This window comes from Glandiceps talaboti, chromosome 22 (genome assembly GCF_964340395.1).
Source record: "Glandiceps talaboti chromosome 22, keGlaTala1.1, whole genome shotgun sequence".
NCBI lineage: Eukaryota > Metazoa > Hemichordata > Enteropneusta > Spengelidae > Glandiceps > Glandiceps talaboti.
This window is the reverse complement of record NC_135570.1, coordinates 15,247,457-15,271,260: the sequence shown is the minus strand read 5'-3', so window position 1 is coordinate 15,271,260 and position 23,804 is coordinate 15,247,457. Positions and strand designations below refer to the sequence as shown.

Here is a 23,804-nt window from a genome sequence, read left to right as displayed (position 1 = left end):
TGATTTGATTTGAATTGATTTGATTCAATTTGATTCGATTTAATTTGAATAGATTTGATCTGATTTGAATTGATTTGATTTGATTTGATTTGATTTGAATTGATATGATTTGATTTGGTGGTTTAATAATACTGATTTTTCTATTGTTTCTCTCCCTGACTATAAGTCTTTTTCTCAACTGAATATTCACTCTCTCTATTGACTGAATAAAGACACTTTACACCATGCACAAGCCAAGTTGAACAATACATATGGAATATATACTGTGGTCATTCTACGTCACAATGCAAGTCTATATCACAACAACATGTATCTATGTCACAACAACACATGTCTACGTCACTGGTTCCACTTTGTTCGAAATACAAAACATCAAAACGTTGAAAATTACCATTACTTTCCCCGATTTTCTTTGATATTACTGGCACTGATATAATTATGTTTTTCTCCAATACTTTTCTTCATTCAGCTGGAAAATACTCTTGCTCTAACGGTTGTCACTACTTGTCTAGCAATTAGTAGTTACAAAGACCCCTTAGGTCATTCGTATTTCCCTTCGTTGAACGAAGACAAATATTGGGGGATATTAACCATCTAAATGTCCTTTCTGCTATTCTAAATGAAAACACTTCAAACCTTATAAGGCCAAATAAATTAAAATCCCAACCTACCTACATCTAACTTATTCTCTGAGGCCATATGTTATTGGAAACACAATCATTTTTTTTACCAAGGTATGAGTTACACTTACAGTTTTATCATCTTATCCTCTGGGAGATTAATCATCACACAAAGAAACAGTCATACTGATTATAAGGTATAATTATACAAATATCTCCAAAATTTGTAAAGTGACCTTAGCTTTTTTATTGATTGTAACTGAGAATTGATGAGGTTTTTCATTACCATAGCAACAGCAACAATTTTACAGAGTTTATTTCCAAAGTGCATTCTACGTTACTGTAGAAGTCTTCTTTTCAGCTACAACATAGCCTCATAAACTTTGATGCAGATTTTCTGGTTTTGTGTTTCTGGTCATACATAGCCTTGATCTAGAACTTGCTTTAACAGAAATAATGTTATCAGCTTGGACATAGTTACAGTTACATCTAATAATAGTAATAATAACAAAGTGAATTTATAGTTTGCCTGTTCTCCGATTAAAATAGGTAAGTTTTAAGGGCAGAGCAGAAGGCAGACTTAGAATGAGAGTGACAAAGACTGTGGGGGAAGACTGTTCCAAATTTAAGGAGCAGTGTAAGAAAAGGAACACTCGCCCAGCTTCTTAGTCACTTAGTGACAAATGGTGTCATATTGACTCGATGGCTAGTATTTATAATCTCAAAGTTAGGTTGAATCTCTAGTGACACAGAAGAGAAAATCAAATCTGCATACTTTAATTTCATTTATCCTTAGCTCACTTTGTTTGGTGGTCTGAGATTTATCCCAAGGCAATAGAACCCTGGTAACAGAAAGAATGAAATTCTGGCAAAATTAACAGTTTCCTGTACATTCAGTGTACAGACAACCAGTGACCATTAGATTAGAAAGGTCAAACAAACCAGGTTATAGGTACCTACATATGTACAGTTTCTGCCAATGCATTAAAATAAAGATATTTTTCTATACATACATAAGTGTGATTAGTGAGAAAGGAAAAACCATGGCAACGTATCTATAGTATAGGTACATTGCCAATATATTTGTCCATATTTTTGCTGAAGGTGGGAAGTACTTGGGTTTCCCATTCACTTTACAATGGTAAGTTCTGAAACAAAATCATAGGGTAGAGCTAAGGAAAACTATGTCCTTTCTCCATTTCAGTACTAAGTCTCTCAAGCTTAGCAAAAACACCATTTGTAACTATTTTTACTGTCCCTGAAAAAACATTATACTTAGGTCGATAGGATTCTGTTCCAAATTATACTTGAAATCCCATGTCTGTCTACAAGGTATTCCCACTGGACATAATCCAATTGACGTCCCATGTCTGTCTACTGGCTTATTCCCACTGGACACAATTGATAATTCATTGGAATCCTGTGGGACATAGCCCTATGGGACATTTTTTTATACAGGTAGCATACATCCCTAAAATATCAATATTTGGTTCTATCATTTGTTTGTGCAGTCAGGAGTGAATTGTAATGTAGACTTGTTTCACGCCATATTGGATAAACATTTATAACTGAAAGGAAAACAACTTTGTATTGATGTTGTAGTTTGGATGCATCAAGGACTTCAATATATTCACAAAGGAACGTTAATATTATTATTTTGTGTATCCTAACAGGTATCATTACCATCAATATGACTAATACCCAGGATTACGGGAAAGAAACAAATTAAAAGAACTGCTATCTATAAAGCATGAAAAGTGATACAAAATACACTACATGTAAGTTTGTCAAAACGGTGATTGATGGCGTTATGTATCTGATATATTATGCAAGACTCTTTCCATACGTCGTCCATCGATACTGTTCAAGAGAATTCTTGGTACCTGCAATAGAAATGTACCACCTAGGTTTGTCATAAAAGTAACAATCACTCAATTTCTTGGTCGACACCATGCTACCACTTCATGCATTACATATGCATTTTTACAGGCTCATTTGAGAATAAGTCACCCTTCTTGTTGACTCCCTAGCATGAGGTAAAATATGTTATCACAAGTACTGACAATAAGTCATCCTTCTTGTTGACTCCCTAGCATGAGGTAAAATATGTTATTGCAGGTACCAAGAATTGCTGTCTGCATGATGAATATATAAAAGAGAAAGCAAACATTGTTACCACTGCCATAAAGTTTAATGCACTCTGTAATGGTGTCATAAAAGTCACTCATCACAAAAGAAACATATGACAATTACGCTATATTTTCATTACAACCGATCGTAATGCCATATTAAAAATATGAAGAAATGCTGTTTTTTACGCAGCACTCTTTATGTGTATAAGCAGCACTACATTGTTACACTGTAATTCTGGTACAGTTATGTTTTCATGCAACACTGCTACATTACATACTGTAATTCTGGTACAGTTATGTTTATATGTAGCACTGCTACATTACATAGTAATTCTGGTACAGTTATGTTTACATGTAGCACTGTTACATTTTAATTACGGTACAGTTATGTTTACATGTAGCACTGTTACATTTTAATTACGGTACAGTTATGTGTACGTGCAGCATTGTTACATTTTAATTATGGTTCAGTTATGTGTACATGCAGCACTGGTACATTTTAATTATGGTTCAGTTATGTGTACATGCAGCACTGTTACATTTTAATTATGGTACAGTTATGTTTACATGTAGCACTGTTACATTTTAATTACGGTACAGTTATGTGTACGTGCAGCATTGTTACATTTTAATTATGGTTCAGTTATGTGTACATGCAGCACTGGTACATTTTAATTATGGTACAGTTATGTTTACATGTAGCACTGTTACATTTTAATTACGGTACAGTTATGTGTACATGCAGCACTGTTACATTTTAATTACGGTAGAGTTATGTTTACATGCAGCACTGTTATATTTTAATTATGGTACAGTTATGTGTACATGCAGCACTGTTACATTTTAATTACGGTACAGTTATGTGTACATGCAGCACTGTTACATTTTAATTACGGTACAGTTATGTGTACATGCAGCACTGTTACATTTTAATTATGGTACAGTTATGTTTACGTGCAACACTGTTACATTTTAATTATGATACAGTTATGTGTACATGCAGCACTGTTACATTTTAATTACGGTACAGTTATGTGTACATGCAGCACTTACATTTTAATTACGGTACAGTTATGTTTACGTGCAACACTGTTACATTTTAATTATGATAGTTATGTGTACATGCAGCACTGTTACATTTTAATTATGATACGGTTATGTGTACATGCAGCACTGTTACATTTTAATTACGGTACAGTTATGTTTACATGCAGCACTGTTACATTTTAATTATGGTACAGTTATGTGTACATGCAGCATTGTTACATTTTAATTACGGTACAGTTATGTGTACATGCAGCACTGTTACATTTTAATTACGGTAGAGTTATGTTTACATGCAGCACTGTTATATTTTAATTATGGTACAGTTATGTGTACATGCAGCACTGTTACATTTTAATTACGGTACAGTTATGTGTACATGCAGCACTGTTACATTTTAATTACGGTACAGTTATGTGTACATGCAGCACTGTTACATTTTAATTATGGTACAGTTATGTGTACATGCAGCACTGTTACATTTTAATTATGGTACAGTTATGATTACATAACAGAAACATCCCCACCAAGTTTCAGCCCCATTCACCTTCTCAAGATATAAGTTTTTGATCAATATTGAGATTTTTAGACCTAATTTGGATATTGCTGATGGGATGATCATGTTGTGAATGCACCTTCATCTACACATCCCTGGGTGCATCCCAAGTAAATTTCAGCCCAATTAAAACAGTTTTTGAAATAAAGGATTTTTAACAAAAAAGCCATATTTTCAGACATAATTTGCATATCATTGATGTCAGGAACAATTCTTAATGACCGAAATCACACACCTGTGATGCAATCATTTTGCTTTGAATAATTTCTCAACCAAGACACAACAAGTAATGTCCCCATCAAACACCAGGGCAAAATGTCATACAGTTCTTAAGTTTAAGACGTTGACACACACAGACGCACGCATGCACGCACGCGCACACACACACACACACACACAGACAGACAGACAGACACTGCACCATGCCCATAGCACTACTGAACTTTATTAGTTCAGTTAATTGTGCTAAAAAGGGTCACCCTAACGTTGTATATCATGATTATACATGATACAGGAATACAATTCTACTATCAAACAGTTAGATCTTACTGGGTGACAACATCCAATAATTTTGTACAGACCTTTAGTCTAAGTTAGAGATTGATGTCATAATTGCAGATTTCTTAAAACCTTATGACAAGTATTAATATGGTATTATTTCAGTCCTTGAAAAACAAATCTAGCCCTGTTGATGTTCTCTACGATCACTATCCTCTCCACTGAAATTATCATAGTGATCATCAACATGTATACGAAACTACTGAAAAACAAGTACCACAGGATGTTTTGAGCTATGGTTTATCCTTAGAGTAATTTGGCCATAACAGCATTTTAAAACCTCAAGTTATTTTTGAAAACATTCCCTGAGGAACTGAAGTTTCAAATGGCAAACAGAAAATGCTGTTAGCCACTTTCTTTGAACATTCATGGAAAGATTTTCCATCTGTTATTCTGTACTGGTAGCTGGAAGCTATCTGAGCCAGCTGTCATTATTCTGTTTAAAAAGTATACAACTTCAGTTTTGCAGTAAAAAAATGCACAAAAGAATTCCGACATTTGTTATAGTATTTGATGAGATGTGCCCCTACTTTCTTTTCTTTACCATTCAAACACAATGAGATACTGGAGAGTGAAAGATATCAAATGTAACTGTCACTGAAAAACTGATTAATCTGTGTAAAAATGATAGAAATATTCAGTGAATTTCACATTACCATGCAGCTTTTCTGTTTGATACAACCAAGCAGAAACCAACAAGAAACTGGACATGCTACACTTTAAGATAATGTAGCAAGATTGAATGAGTACAGTTTCTTGCTACATTTTGTCTAAGTGAAATGAACCACACATGCCACCATACAGACTTCAAAGGAACACCGCAAAGGACATTTTACACGTTCTTCATCGAGTGTTTGAGACTAAGAAAAACATTGGTGCCTGAATGTCTGCATGGAGTTGCAATACTTTTAAATGGTTTATTTCATTTAGACTAAATGTAGCTAAGAATGTGATCTTGCTATTGCAAAAAAGCTACACAGTATTGTGAAATTCACTGTATTAAATACAACTACTACAGTAAGATTAAATATGCATGAAGCTAAATGGATGTTGATGAGGATCAACAGAACATACAATATGACATATCTCAGTCTATATACAGTTGCTAGATAATGTCAAATGTTGCACAAACACGTTATGATGTCCATATATCCTCCACAATACTACAAAACTAAACACGTTATGATGTCCATATATCCTCCACAATACTACAAAACTAAACATGTTATGATGTCCATATATCCTCCACAATACTGCAAAACTAAACATGTTATGATGTCTATATATCCTCCACAATAGTACAAAACTAAACATATTATGATGTCCATATATCCTCCACAATACTACAAAACTAAACATGTTATGATGTCTATATATCCTCCACAATAGTACAAAACTAAACATATTATGATGTCCATATATCCTCCACAATAGTACAAAACTAAACATGTTATCATGTCCATATATCCTCCACAATACTACAAAACTAAACATGTTATGATGTCCATATATCCTCCACAATAGTACAAAACTAAACATGTTATGATGTCCATATATCCTCCACAATAGTACAAAACTAAACATGTTATCATGTCCATATATCCTCCACAATAGTACAAAACTAAACAACCAACCAATTTTCTGATCAATAGATCTTTTCACCGTGGGCATAGAAACATCAAAATAGAACAATTGACAATCAAATATAGAATGAAGTCTCTGACTGTGTTATGCCGTAAATATTGATTTTTTACTACAAATATGGAACAAACATAACAAAACAAACCAAAGTGAGGTAAGAAGATTGATAAAACGAAAATAAAAACAAATATGCCTCAAATGTTAGTAGTCAGAAAATCTCACCGCTAAAACTATTCTATATTAGTTTTACAAAGTAACTCTTTTCTATTTTCAATTGCCTCAATAAGATATTGTTTGATAAGTTTATCCCATATGACATGTCACCTTTGTGCCAGGTTTGAAAGAAATCAGAAATTGAATGTCTGAGATTCAGTGAGAAATGATGTATTATGGACACACAGACAGGTGCACAAACAGACGGACGGACAGACGGATGGATGGACAGACAGACAGACAGACAGACAGACAGACAGAGCCCATTGTCACAAGCGATGTCGTCTCACGCAATGCATCCTGGATCTGGAAAAGTGTTTAGTTGAATGATTAACAAGAACATCAACATCAAATCATTCAGTGTATGAAACCACTGGTACATGTATTACATTTCTAGCAGTTTTTGCACTCATTTATCGCACAAAATGTTATACAGGTAAATTTGAATCCTATCTTTTTGGATCTGGAGTAACCTGTCTTTCCTCATACCGTACAATAAGTTATATTTGTTATTTTGTATTTTGTGTATATCTAAAACCATTATGTCTGTATTTGTCTAGTAAAAGAACACACAGGTAAGATATAATGTCATGTCCAATATACAACTGCCAACATCTGACCATGGACAAACGGAACCTATTACCAACAGGGAAAGTAAACAACTGAATTTGATTAATAACACTTGGCACAGCATGTATTGAAAGTTCAGAGACTTGTATTTCATTCCATCATTTGATAAGAACAGTTTTATGGCCACTTTACATAAAAGTTCACATTCACAAACAAATTTCCAGTTCCCCTGGCATTTCATGTACATGTAAAGAGGCCATAAAACTGGTTTTATCAAACCATGAAATGTAATACAAGTCTTTGCTGTTCCAACATGCTGTGCTAAGTGTTATTAATCCAATTCATTTGTTTACTTTATCTGTTTGTAACAGGTTCCATTCATCCATGGTCTGAAGTCGTCAGCTGTAGAATGAAAGGGAAGAATAACTTTGTGGTTGATATCAAAACTGTATGGTAAATTGGAACAGTGCCAAAAATCACACTTTGAATTGGAATAGTGCCAAAAATCACACTATGAATTTGAACAGTGTCAAAAATCACACTATCAATTGGAACAACTTGCCAAAAATCACACTATGAATTGGAATAATGCCAAAGATCACACTATCAATTGGAACAGTGCCAAAAATCACACTATGAATTAGAACAATGCCAACAATCACACTATGAGTTGGAATAATGCCAACAATCACACTATGAATTGGAATAATGCCAACAATCACACTATGAATTGGAATAATGCCAAAAATCACACTATGAATTAGAATAATGCCAACAATCACACTATGAATTGGAATAATGCCAAAAATCACACTATGAATTGGAATAATGCCAACAATCACACTATGAGTTGGAACAATGCCAACAATCACACTATGAATTGGAACAACTTGCCAACAATGACACTATGAATTGAAACAGTGCCAAAAATCACACAGAACAATTAAGTTATTACTGTAACAATATTAATAGAACTGTTTATATAAGTCCCAAGGTACCATTAACACTCAAAGGTTGAATTCAGACACACTTCATTCTATCTCTATTTGATTCTAATTCTTCATTTTCAATTTTCATCAATTATTGTTTCATTTACCTTACCCAATCACTGTTGAAATTGAGTTTTAAGGTGTTCTGACACACAAAACACATGGAGCAATAAACACAGCAATTTATTGTGTGTGACAGGTTGTTTCATATATTGTGTGTATAACGCATAATGACCTGGCCTTGTGATGGATGTCATCACAAATTCCAACGTGTTGAACTTTCTATGACACATCACTTAGTTGCGTCACAAACGAAGCCTGTTATTTTGCTCATGTAACCACTCTCTTGATGACGTCATCACTAGCAAACTTTGATCTATTACTCATGTGCAGTGCAGTATTAAGTGACTTGATGCATCACAGTTTCACACACATTGTTATGCATAGTTACCATTAAAGGCTCATTACACAGGCAATGCATGAAGCAATTCATCGCATACAACATGTCAGGTGGCTGCAACCTGGAATAGTTAAATAAGCAAGCCATTTCCACGTGTGTCTCAGTCCAGATAATTACAAATTTGTGGTGCATGCACGAACAGACAAGGCCATCAGTTTGTTGCAGTAAACTTAAACTTCCTGGCTTTACATACATAAACAACTTACACAGTTCATCCAATCAAATTACAGTCTGTACCTGTAGTAATTGTTCTAATAGAGTGAGCTCATCTTGTCAGTTGGCCAGTTACAATTTACTCTTTACTACACAACCAAGTCGAGCCAATATGTAAGTTTTGAGCAAATAACTGTAATCCCCGATAGACTTAAGTTTATAAACAGTTTTGGGGGTTTGCGTTTTTTTTGGGGGGGGTTTGTTTTTTGGGTTTGTTTTTTTTTTTTTTTTTTTTTTTTTTTTTTTTTTTTTTTTTTTTTTTTTTGGGGGGGGGGGGGGGGGGGGGGGGGGCGGCTATCCGCAAAGTAATCCTATCATTTCTTCCTTCCATTTCAGTCCTAACTGAAAAATTTTAGTTTTTTATCCTACATTGAACTATTGATCTCGTTCCTTAGTTTTATTGAGATTGCAATTAGAACACTTTTTATTTAATAGATGACCTGGCCCAATGATCACTGAGTTAGGGGGTTAAATATCTGGTAAGTATAGAGCTGATTCCAAGATGCATCACACATCTCTCCATACAACACTTTGTATTCTGTACACATGATATGTGTGTGTGGGGGGGGGGGGTGTTGCACATGCTACTTAGGGGAATGGTTGTCATCTGACCATATCCTGGGTTATCAGTGCAATTCATCTCTGCCATTGATAGCAATCAGTCTTTGTTCTATAAAATCACTCCCAATTAAAGAGGTCAACATGTCTTTCTATCATTTTATGATGAATATGTTATTTCAAATGTAATAAAGACTAATAAAAGTGTAGCAGCAAATGAAAGTGCGAACGTCTCACGTGCAAAGCATCGTGGAACAGGAAAATCAGCCACTGACCTTTACAGAGACTGATGTGCTAAAACTCCACAATGATTGAGAATGGATGTCTGACAAATATAAGAAATTTGAAAGCTACATCTATTGTCACAAAAAAAAACAAAGCCAAATGCATTTGGGAGAAAAAATTGACATCACAGTGAAACGTACATACGGTGGTGTTGAATCGGTTCATACGTCAAATAAATTTAGTTTGAAATCAGCTTATTTAAAATGGGGTCAAAATTGACCCCAAGGTGGTTTCAATCAGAATATGTGAACCAATGTGGACATTGATCTAAGTTTGATCAAAATTAGATTTTGTAGTGGGGACACAGTAATTATAGTTATGATCTCTATCCAAAATGAAAGCACAACTTGTTATCAACTATATACATTGTAACATTCTTGTTGCTACAATGTAAACTAATCCATTACAAGGATTTAAATATATCACTTTCTATTCATAACACCATCTGTTTCTAACAAATGCTTCAAGAAAGCTGTATTCAAATCTTATAAGAGATTAAAGGGGCACAGTCTATAAGGCCAACCAAAAAAAAAAAAATGTTTCTGGTCAGGCCAAATAAAAAAAGTTGTTTGGTTCCGGTTACCAGACCACACCTAGTTTTTCATGCCGACCCTAAACTTTTTTTTACATATTTGAGAAAAATAATAATAAAATCATGAAAATCATGAAGTCTCGCAAGAAATAGTGGGTGCGGAAACTGACATCTGAGTACGCGCATCACTTAAAACTCCTCGCATCGGTATTTTTTTACATGTTTGTCCAGCTCATGCAGTCTGCAGATCTGGGGAAACACAAAAATATCCCTTCCTACTTCATTGAAGACAACTGCAGAACCAATTATGAACAAGTAAATGACATCTGCCCCACATACACACTTGCTATAAAGTACTAAATAAAAAGAACAGTAATTGCCATAAATAGTAGATTAAGTGACAGGTTTGTTGAGAATTTAAAAAAAGAAAAGAAAAAAAAGCACATTGTTGCACCATTTTAGTCAGAATGTCCTAACCAGAAACAATACTTTCTTCTCCTTTTTGTTGTCTTATATAAGTTATAACAGGAAGCAGTACTAGTATTCAAATATTAATAAGGGGTACAGTCTATAACGTTCTGTCTTCACGGTTACTTTTGTTTCATTGACATAACATCCTTATATCGTTCCAACTAAAACCTAGAGTCAAATCATATGGTAATTTTGGGCTCTCACCTACCCTCTACAGCCTAAAATATGATTTTCTCCAGTTTAATCATTTCAAATTTCACTATTTGTTATAATTATGTATTAAAAATTCATTGTCATAACCATTTTTTTTAAACTATAAAAATTTTGAATATTGTCATTTTGTTAAAATGATGTTTGGTTCAATGTAAAGAGATAATTAACAGCACAGAAAACAGAGGAAAGACAAAAATAATGAGAAGAACTGAAGAATTCTTAAGCTATGCAAAGTAATACATAATGGATCAATATCATGCTATTGTAATTTTTAACAAATAGATTTTTATGAATCAAAAATATCAATATTGTGTGTAATTTATTTCAATCAAAAATAAAACAAAAGGTAATACACTGATATAAAGACAAATCATATAGGACTGAATAATTGTGACCATGCACAAGTTGAACAAAAAATATGGAATATATATTCTGGTCATTCTACACATCATGACAACGTGTGTCTATGTCAAGACAACACATGTCTGTGTCATTGGTTTTGCTGTGTTCTAAGTATGAGTCAAAATGTTCAAAATTACTTTCCCCGATTTTTCTTTGATATTACTTTGATGTAATTACGTTATTCTCCAATATTTTTCTTCATTCAGTCGGAAAATAATTATGGCCTAAGGGTTGTCACTACGAGTCACTAGACATGTAGTGACAAAAGCCTCCTTATGTCATTCACAGTTTCCTTGGCTGAACGAAGACAAATATTGGGGGAATAACATCTAAATGTATAAATACACAACAGATGAATGTCTTGTCAATTCAATTTGTATAAAGCCTTGCCAAGTGAAATTGTGAAGTCAAAACTAAAGACAAACACTTGTACTTAGTTGATACATTGACACTTATCCCCATTAATCTAAAGCCTGTCTAACTCTATCCAATCCCTACTCTGTCATACCTATGGGATAAAATACACATTCTTAGGACATGATCGATCAGCCAACTCCTGAGTATTTTTTGACAATTTTCTTTCCAAACAAAAGGTTACCTATATTTTACCATTCACTATCACTTGTCTAAAAACCAACAACCACTAGCAAAACTCCTACTATATAAACTGCTGTGATACTGTCGTGTAATATATACGAATAAAGTGGCGTCATCTTTATATAATAGTCATACAGTATGGGAATACAGTATCACAGTAGTTAATACGATGGGATTTTTGTATGGGAATACAGTATCACAGCAGTTATACATGGGATTTTTGTATGGGAATACAGTATCACAGTAGTTATACGATGAGATTTTTGCCAGTGACTACTACTCATTAAACAAGGGACAGTGAAAAGTAACTTTTTATTTGGAAACAAAAATGACGAAAAATACCAACAAATTGCCGACCATGTACCTTTAATAACAATAAACATATGACACTAACAATACTAAAGTTATGAAAAGACATAAAATCACTTTTTTCTGCAGGAAATAATAAACTGCATATGAATAATTCATTTATGTGTGTATCAAATTGATTGAACATTTATATTAATATTAGTATAAGTATGAGATCTCCTTGAAAACATATTACAAATAAAAATATATTTTCTTTTCCCAAATATGTTCATCGAATTTGACACTTTATCTAAATGTATAAATTATCTTTATTAAGTTGATTGAAACTAATTAATATTCTTGTATTTTCTGCATTAAAACCACAAATCATAACATATTTTCAAGAATCATTTTTCATTGCATTTCATACTTTTCCTAAATTTAGTTCTTTTAATTAATCATAGATATTGAGTCATAATGGACTCTACTTAACTATAAAAACCTCCAAGGCAACACAAATCATATATTTTCAAGAATATCATTTCTCAAAAATACTTACTAAATTTGATACTTCTCCTAAATATTTTTCTTAATTATTCTTGAACATGCTGTAATAGTAGACAATACTTGACTATTATGCACAAGACAACACAAATCATATTTTCAAGAATATTATCCCTTGAACATAATTTTTGCATTTTAATATTTATCCTAAATATTTGTCTTAATCATTCATAAATGTGCTGTAATAATGATTAATAAATTGACTTTAATAATATGAAGTGAAATATATTAAGTAACCTTTTATTTGGAAACAAAAATGACGAAAAATATCAACAAATTGCATTGTTGGTTAGGTTGTTTTTTTGTTGGTTTTTTTTTTTTTTTTTTAAATAATTTGCATTGTTGGTTAGTTTGCAGGAAATACTGACCATAAGGGTAATATTAATTATTACATTTTTATATCTAATGCTTAAACAACAACTAAACATATTTTTTAAATTATTTTGTTAGATATAAATAAAATTTTACTCGTAATATCATACACCCTGAAAAGTATTGAATCATCTATGGTAAACATATTTTTTTTAGCTGTATACATGATAAATCAAATCAAATTGATTTTTGGTCCACACCCAAAAATCAGCGCCCTCAACGGTGATCACACATTTAAACCTGTTATTGCAACACTAATGGATAAGATTGACTAATTTAATGTGCAATGTCGGATTATTGGTATTTTAACAATTTTCAGTGAATGTTTACAGTTGTCTGATCTAAAAAGATAGTACAATGAGTTACAAACTTCTACAGTTTTAACATGGTGATAGATTTAAAACCAAACTTTCACTCAATATTCAAACTTACCACTACACTACCTACAGATAATATTGACCACTAATTAACAGATACAATGTCTTTTCATAAGTAATTGACCAAGTTTTAGTGAATAATGTATTTGGTTACTTGATGAAAAAAATTCACAACTTGCAACTACTGCTGCTTTAATAAAACACCCAAAACTAAAGTTAATTTCCTGTTATACAGAAATTCAAACATTAACTGAGATTTTTGGTGTGTTGTCATGGCAATGCAAAGACAGAAAATGGTTATTACAATTGAGAACTCTGGATTAGAAGAATGATGCTACAGCAAAGAGAGTAAGAAATAGTGTTAATGTTTCTATAAAATTGAGAGAAATGAAATTTTAGATTTCGAAATATGTAAAAGTTTAGTCATCTGTTCACGCATATGAGGAAATGAAATTTTTCGAAAAATGTCAGTTTCAACTTAGCAGAAAGTTATTTTAAAGAAAAGAGAGGAATAAATCATGTACACATTTCTGTTACATTAGGAGACATGAAATTTAGGCATCAAAATGTACAAACTAACATCAATTCACACATATTAAAATGTAATATATGAATTTAAAAGAATTTGAAAAATGTTGTGAAATTTGGTTTTCAATAAACAGAAAACATTGTTCAAGCACAAATAAAAATCATTTAATTTATATATCATTTAACATGTATATTCAAAGACACAAAATTTTTAATTTGCTAAAAAATTTGTTTAAACAATAAGTGAATTCAAAAATATTTGAAAAATGTGACATTTTCTGCTTTAATTCAGCAGAAAATGTTCCTGCTAGGAGAGAAATAAATCATACATCTATAACATTGGGACAAATGAAATTTTTAGTCAACATGTGAAAATTAACATAAATATTTGGAAAATGTGGAGAAATTTGGTTTTTTAATTAACAGAAACCATTTACATTAAGAGAAAAGGTTCAAGCACCTTGAAATAAATCATGTTTAGTCATACATATACAATGTTATTAGAAGACAGGTGTTAAGATGTACGAATTTATTCACATCAACTCTAAAATATTTGAAAAAATGTGTGAAGTAATTTGTTGTTTTTTTTAATTAGCAGGAAAGCTTGTAAATTAGTTTGTAATGTTGTTCAAGCAAAAAGAGAGAGTGAGTTCAGTATATGTACATTTGATGGAAACACAAATTTTGAGATTGTAAGATTTGAAAATTTGCGTCTCACATACGTGTGAATAAAACTAAATGTTTCACAAAATACGGTATGATTTGTACATACGTGTAGTACCTGTTGTGTAGATAAGCATTTCTTGGAATAAAATGTGAAAAATGCTGATATTTAATACTGTTTGACAATATATCACTGACCTTATTTGGGAAGTGTGTACACCAACACTTAGAATCCAGAAGCAGTGGTTAATCCAGAATGCCAGTCACTAGTCTATCCTCTCTGACAAGATGTTTTACGTACCAAAATATTCCTGGTTGTCGATATACACAAAACCAACAACTGCTGAATTTACTCCATATTCACCCGAAAGACAGGCTGGAAAATAAACGTCGTTGTCATCGTATCACTTGGTAGTTCCCTTGTGATGAATCTCGGTGCTGGCGATGGAAACTGTGTGAAGGAAAATAAGCAACATTCATCAGTCTAAGCACACAAGAGTGGGTTGCTAGGATGCGAGTTAAGAGGCATCAGTTCATCGCTGTCTGTCTCCACCTTACTTGTTTTCATATTAAAAACATACAGCACGAATACATTACCATGTAATTCAAGGAGAAAGAAGAGCTCATGCTAATGTGATCCACTAAAGGAAGGTGATTACATTCAAGAGGAGGGGTGTCAGATTCAATCATATGAAAGAGGTCTTTCAAATTAGATAAACTGAAATATCGATCTCTTAGTAAAGACTACTTTAGCACGTTCACAAAATTTCTTGACTATAAAATAGTGATATATATGTGACAATTTGCTAATTTCTTAATATATTCATCTGAAATAATCATTACACATGAATATTCATTAATACTGTTAATCTTAATTGCATAACGGAACACAGGTGGCAGTAGAAGTCTCATATTGTAGGATTATACCATTTTTTTGTAGGGGTGTCACTGCGAGGGCTTGTGCATTGTTAGCTGAATATGAATGTCACAAAGGCAAACTGTGAAATTCAAATACCGGTATATGCATATAAATATGACCTCTACAAATGACATATTCTGCTAATAATTGAATATTCACATCCAATTACGGTTAAATATGGTTGACGGTAAAGAGTGGTATAGCAAAAAATATATATCAGTCAAAGTACAACAGGCAATATAGTACATGTACTCTCTATCATATGATTTATGGTTTAACTAAAAAAAATATGGCACTTTAATAGGCCTTAAAAAAAATTGTACGTACATTCCAATAATACTCAATTATAGAATAGGTGGGGTAGCTACATTGTTCGGTTTTTTCATGATTTTTTTTTTCATGTCAGTGTCTATAGTCTAGTTCAGGTAGTTATGTTTTCTGTTGTTTTCCATATAGTCTCTGTGTTATTGATTTCTTTTCATCAGATGCACAGCCATTGCAGATTTGAAGAACAGTTTTATATCGTCTTTTTTTTAGATTCTGCATCCATTATTTCTCACAAGACTTCACAATTCTCATGATTTTATTTTATTGTTTCGTGAGTACGTAAAAAAAGTTGAGGGTTGGCAGTAAAAAACTAGTTGGGGTCGGGTAACCGGAACCAAACAATTTTTTTTATCACGCCTTTAATAGTAGATGACATTGACTGATACAACCATGAGATATAAACATATTAAAATAAAGATATATTTAATCTACTTTAAATTTCTAGTATTTTTTCAGCAGTGAATGAGTACAAAAATAGCTTGAATCTCAATATTTTCACATTTTCAAGAATTAGTTTTTCAAATATACTATGACATTTTAATAACATACACCAGAAGATACTTACTACTGCAGCGTATGTACCCCTATGCTGATTGGATGAGCCATTGATGCATGTACGACAATTTCTTGTGCTACACCAACATTTCGTGGTCCTTTATCCCTTACTATATATGTGGCAGCAATTCACAAGAAACACAACTTTTTTATCATTTTGTCTCACAACAACAAACTTTTGCGTTTATTACATGGCACAATACTTGCATATGGGTAAACAGTATTTTTATTTCAGTTGATCTGAAAACCAAGCTTAACAGAGGGGAGAAATGTGGTAAACCTTGCTAGATTTCAATACCTTGTACAGTCAAATATTGAAAAATATTGAGAAGTATTTAATTGAAGGTTAAGCTTCAATTCCAGGTTCTCACATTAGTGCTATATATATCAGCAATAACTGAGTTATTCTTATTACTTTCTGGATACAAATAAACAACTAATGTTTCTTATCAGTTGGTGCCAGTATTACCACAGAGAAGGATTTGTATGTGGCGTTACATATTGTAACTACAAGTTTGTCAGTGTGATGGACAAAACTGCAAATTTTCAGACATATATCAATTACATCTATCAATATGTTAAATTATCTCCATCATAGGTCTCATTTATTTCCATATTTCTCATGACCCGACAGACCATATGTTCTTGAAAGAGACCAAAATTTTAAAAATAAATAATGCCCTCTATGGTCAGATCCAGAAAAACAATGTCATGATGGTAAGATGGCAGGATTTGAATTTAGTCTGAATAGTCAAGTGAAATGTTTGTGCTAGAAGTTTTCTATTGATTTCCATTGATCTAATAGACACCTTATTAATTTTGTAGTCTAGATACAAATGTTTAGTAGTCTATGTGTCCTGGACTACTGCTAATTTGGTAGTCTAGATACAAATGTTTAGTAGTCTATGTGTCTTGGACTACTACTAATTTGGTAGTCTAGATACAAATGTTTAGTAGTCTATGTGTCCTGGACTACTGCTAATTTGGTAGTCTAGATACAAATGTTTAGTAGTCTATGTGTCTTGGACTACTACTAATTTGGTAGTCTAGATACAAATGTTTAGTAGTCTGTGTGTCCTGGACTACTGCTAATTTGGTAGTCTAGATACAAATGTTTAGTAGTCTGTGTGTCCTTGACTACTGCTAATTTGGTAGTCTAGATACAAATGTTTAGTAGTCTATGTGTCCTTGACTACTGCTAATTTGGTAGTCTAGATACAAATGTTTAGTAGTCTATGTGTCTTGGACTACTACTAATTTGGTAGTCTAGATACAAATGTTTAGTAGTCTATGTGTCCTGGACTACTGCTAATTTGGTAGTCTAGATACAAATGTTTAGTAGTCTATGTGTCCTGGACTACTGCTAATTTGGTAGTCTAGATACAATGTTTAGTAGTCTATGTGTCCTGGACTACTGCTAATTTGGTAGTCTAGATACAATGTTTAGTAGTCTATGTGTCCTGGACTACTACTAATTTGGTAGTCTAGATACAATGTTTAGTAGTCTATGTGTCCTGGACTACTGCTAATTTGGTAGTCTAGATACAATGTTTAGTAGTCTATGTGTCCTGGACTACTGCTAATTTGGTAGTCTAGATACAATGTTTAGTAGTCTGTGTCCTGGACTACTGCTAATTTGGTAGTCTAGATACAATGTTTAGTAGTCTATGTGTCTTGGACTACTGCTAATTTGGTAGTCTAGATACAATGTTTAGTAGTCTATGTGTCCTGGACTACTGCTAATTTGGTAGTCTAGATACAATGTGTAGTAGTCTATGTATCCTGGACTACTACTAATTTGGTAGTCTAGATACAATGTTTAGTAGTCAATGTGTCATAGCTGGACTACTGCTAATTTGGTAGTCTAGATACAATGTTTAGTAGTCTATGTGTCCTGGACTATTGCTAATTTGGTAGTCTAGATACAATGTTTAGTAGTCCATGTATCCTGGGACTACTGCTAATTTGGTAGTCTAGATACAATGTTTAGTAGTCTGTGTCCTGGAATACTGCTAATTTGGTAGTCTAGATACAATGTTTAGTGGTCTATGTGTCCTGGAATACTGCTAATTTGGTAGTCTAGATACAGTGTGTAGTAATCTATGTACCCTGGACTACTGCTAATTTGGTAGTCTAGATACAATGTTTAGTACCGGTAGTCTATGTGTCCTGGACTACTGCTAATTTGGTAGTCTAGATACAATGTTTAGTGGTCTATGTGTCCTGGACTACTGCTAATTTGGTAGTCTAGATACAATGTTTAGTAGTCTATGTGTCCTTGACTACTACTAATTTGGTAGTCTAGATACAATGTTTAGTAGTCAATGTGTCCTGGACTACTGCTAATTTGGTAGTCTAGATACAATGTTTAGTAGTCTATGTGTCAAGTACTACTGCTAATTTGGTAGTCTAGATACAATGTTTAGTGGTCTATGTATCCTGGGACTACTGTAGCAGTTATAATTTTGAGGCCAATGGTGACACCATTATGCATTACTAACCTGGACATGTACATACACACTTAGTTTCTACCTCTTCTCTCTTTTTTATAAATCAGCTGACCAACCCATCATTTAACAAATGCAAATATGGGCTGCCCTTCTGCTCCTTGCATGCTTTTGTATGGATGCCATCCCTTGTAAATTGTAACCAAGTGAGGATTTACAGTAATTTTGTGTAACTCAATCACCACATTACAACCACATGCAACATTCTAGAGCATGATGTGAACATTTTTTTAATTCTCTAACTTACATATTACAAGTATGTTTTCTTACTTGGAGACGTTACTTCTCTTTACATTTCGCTTTAGAAAACGTTGAATACATAGAGAATACATAGAGCAAGAATCATGACGTTGTCATGACGATGTTAGTTGTAAGTACTAGCAATTTACATATTCTACATAATAGGACTATTTAGGTACAGATCTCTGAAGCAGAACCTTTAAGACATTTGTGTTTAGGTATATACACTGTCTAAATGAGCCTTTGGTGATTGACACAGAGACACATGGATGACGTGATCAGGAAACGTGAAGAGTTAGAATGGAAAGAGGCTATATAAAGGAGACTCTGATGGTCTGATCTGTAAAGGAAAATGGTTGTAAGACTTGTACATGTATACAGACATAAGAAAACAGACACACCTGATGAATGACACTGAATAGTCTAAAGGCTATCCATGGCTTCAAATCTCATGATCTCGCTTCACCCCATCTAGCTCAATGAGACATCATAAACCAAAACATGTTCATGCAAATGAGTAAACCCCAAACTGTTAGTTTCTAAGAATGATGTAAACAGTGTATAAGTATAGAAACTATGCATAGCTGACAAATAAACCATATTTGGGCATGCTTAGACTAAATGACACTTGGCCAAGTCTTGGAAGCCACAGACATGCTGAGACTAAATGACACTTGGCCAAGTCTTGGAAGCCACAGACATGCTGAGACTAAATGACACTTGGCCAAGCCTTGGAAGCCACTGTAGACATGCTTAGACTAAATGACAATTGGCCAAGCCTTGGAAGCCACAGACATGCTTAGACTAAATGACACTTGGCCAAGCCTTGGAAGCCACAGACATGCTTAGACTAAATGACACTTGGCCAAGTCTTGGAAGCCACAGACATGCTTAGAGTAAATGACGCTTGGCCAAGCCTTGGAAGCCACAGACATGCTTAGACTAAATGACACTTGGCCAAGCCTTTAAACTGATAATATTTTTTGCACTGGATAAAACATCCACCTGGCCTTGTATCCACACTAATTATTAACTTATCTAATCTAAACACAAAGTTTGAATCTAGTAGTAGTCTTGAGTCCAGTGACCAATAAAATTGCAAACCTTCGAATTCAATTTACAGTGATCAAAGTGGACCACTTATTGTTTTCAAGCTGTGTCAGAATTGAGCTGTAGTTAAAAAAAATTATGAAGTATAAATCAATCAATCAATCAATCAATCAATCAATCAATCAATCAATCAATCAATCAATCAATCAATCAATCAATCAATCAATCAATCAATCAATCAATCAATCAATCAGTCACCCAATCAATCAATCAATCAATCAATCAATCAATCAATCGATCAATCGATTAATCAATCAATTGATCAATCCATCCATCCATCAATCAATCAATCAATCAATCACCCAATCAATCAATTAATCAATCAATCAATCAATCAATTGATCAATCAATCAATCACCCAATCAATCAATTAATCAATCCATCCATCAATCGATCAATCAATCAATCAATCACCCAATCAATCAATTAATCAATCAATCAATCAATCAATTGATCACCCAATCAATCAATTAATCAATCAATCAATCAATCAATCAATCACCCAATCAATCAATTAATCAATCAATCAATCAATCAATCAATTGATCAATCAATCAATCGATCAATTGATTAATCCATCAATCAATCAATCAATCAATCAATCAAGTCATTTATAAAGTGCCAGTATCCAGTACCTAGTAAAGGTCAAAGGTGCTGTACAATTACGTGACAAAGAAACGACACATCTCTGTGTTAGAATTCTACTGCATATGGGTACCAACAACTGTTATCATTGCTAAGACGTTAAGAAGGTGTTATTTATTAGAAATGGATGATACAGATGATGATCCAGCCAAAAGTGAAAGCAGATTTAATCTAAGACATGACTAGACTGGCAGATGCTGTTTATGTTACGAAAATATGCAAATGATTACTTGAATAACTTATCTTGGACAGGTTATGAATTGAAGTGATTAATGAAATGTTTGATAACAATGGTACACTTAGATTGTCAACAGTCAGTTTGACTTTTTGCTAATTTATCTTTAATTCTATTTTTGCTACTGAAATTAATAGAATTAAAACATTGGGTGTTGGATGGGTGTTTTAGAAATGATACAAGATGGGAAATTTTATGTTTTATAAGGAAAACAACTTTAGTCTGAACCTATCATGTTGTCTGCACAGGTAATAAAATGATCAAATATGGTAGTTGTCAGCATCAGAATGACCAAATATGGTATGTGCTTCTATCAGAATGACCAAACATAGTATTTGATGGTATCAGTATGACCAAATATGGTATCTGTTTATATCAAAATGATCAAATACGGTATGGTAGTTGCCAGCATCAGAACGACCAAATACGGTATGTGCTTATATCAAAATGATCAAATATGGCAGTTGTTGACACCAGAATGACAGAATGACCAAATACGCTAATATTCTGCTACATCAAAATTACCACATATGGTATCTACTTATATCAAAATGACCAAATATGGTATTTGCTGGCATCAGAATGACCAAATATGGTATTTTGCTGTTAAGAATAAGCAAATATCTCCAACATGAGTGCCAGTATAGTGATGTATTAAAGTTACCATCAATTTCAAAATTTAGTAATAAAATGATCAGTGCTACTACTGAATTCTAGATGTTATGATTTTGAGGTTTGCTACTGTCTCATAATGTTCTCTCAAAGCATTAACTAAAGTGAAGGAAAAAATCTAAATAAATAAAATTTTTGCATTAAGATAAATTTACAAAATTGAGACAAATCAATCTGACCTTTGTCTGAACTTTAAGTGCATTTTTTATCAAAAAACTGTTTTCAAATTTATAGAAGTTGAGTTGTGTGGGATCTTGAGTAATGAAAACTTACCTTTGAAAAGGAAAACCGTGACCAGACTATACAAAACATCATTTCCTGTGTTGACCAAGTGACATCTGTCTTGTCAACTGTAGCATCTGTTTGCAATCTATACAAAGAAATAACATCATTAGCAAACAGCAACTACTTCCAAACAGACTAAAGTGATACTCATTATTTCAGATACTATTATGTGTGTTTTAAGAACTTACATGACATGCATACAGTCATAAAGCATAAATGAACATCAGACTCTTGGTTTTACAGTTCATGCCTTTGCTATAATAATGGCAAAAGATATGTTTTCTCTTTAAAATGCTGCAAGTTTGTTTTGCAGTTTGGATTATTTTAGGTATTGTATTTGCAGTGATGGATTATTTTAGGTATTGTATTTGCAGTGATGGATTATTTTAGGTATTGTATTTGCAGTGATGGATTATTTTAGGTATTGTATTTGCAGTGATGGGTTATTTTAGGTATTGTATTTGGAGTGATGGATTATTGTAGGTATTGTATTTGCAGTGATGGGTTATTGTAGGTATTGTATTTGCAGTGATGGGTTATTTTAGGTATTGTATTTGCAGTGATGGATTATTTTAGGTATTGTATTTGCAGTGATGGGTTATTGTAGGTATTGTATTTGCAGTGATGGGTTATTGTAGGTATTGTATTTGCAGTGATGGGTTATTTTAGGTATTGTATTTGGAGTGATGGGTTATTGTAGGTATTGTATTTGCAGTGATGGATTATTTTACGTATTGTATTTGCAGTGATGGGTACTGTATTTAGAGTGATGGATCACTTTGTTTGAGAACCATAATACTCACAGATATTGTACCTACCACAAACTCTGGACATAGTATTAAAAACACATAATTATATTAAATGAAGTATTAGAATTCTAACAATTATCTCAGTGTGCAGTTGCTATGCCCAGTATCATGGTTGCTCTGTGTGTGTGTGTTTTTTTTAAATTCAGATCTTGGAGAATAAATATAAAAGTATAGAAGATCCTCAAAAGTTTGGTTTACATCAAAGTTTCATTCCGTTGGAAGTTACAGTATACATGTAGAAGAAACAATATTGTGAGGAACATATACTCAAATAAATAAAGTTACTGCCAAGAATAATGGAATGTTCAAATTTGGCTGTTACATTTACAATCAAAGTACAAGGGTTGTTACATATTTCCAGAGGTGATGTTCTAAGTCATAAGGATTTTAGACAGTTAAATAGCTAGGCAACAAAAATAATGCTTCAAAATGTGAAACCTTCTAATTGCATTTTACTATTCATCATCAAAAGTTCAGACAGTCCATGTACACTATTTGAGTTCTCTTTCAATATTTCCCGAAGCATTTTACGTCATAAGATTTTACACAGCTAAGTAACAACAATAGTACTTCAAACTATAAGGCCCTCTAACTGTTGGTCATTAGACGTTCATACAGAACATACACAAATTTTGAGCTCTCTTTTAGATATTT

General features: G+C 33.0%; 1 protein-coding gene across 1 annotated transcript in view; it reads right to left on the bottom strand.

The window, feature by feature from the left end:
- The window catches only part of LOC144452232 (NACHT domain- and WD repeat-containing protein 1-like), a 131,405-nt gene extending 116,297 nt beyond the window's left edge, over positions 1–15,108 (bottom strand). The window contains exon 1 of the mRNA XM_078143285.1: positions 15,045–15,108. The gene's annotated coding sequence lies outside the window, so the exon portion shown is untranslated. The remainder of the gene's footprint in view (positions 1–15,044) is intronic.
- Positions 15,109–23,804: the final 8,696 nt, after the last annotated feature.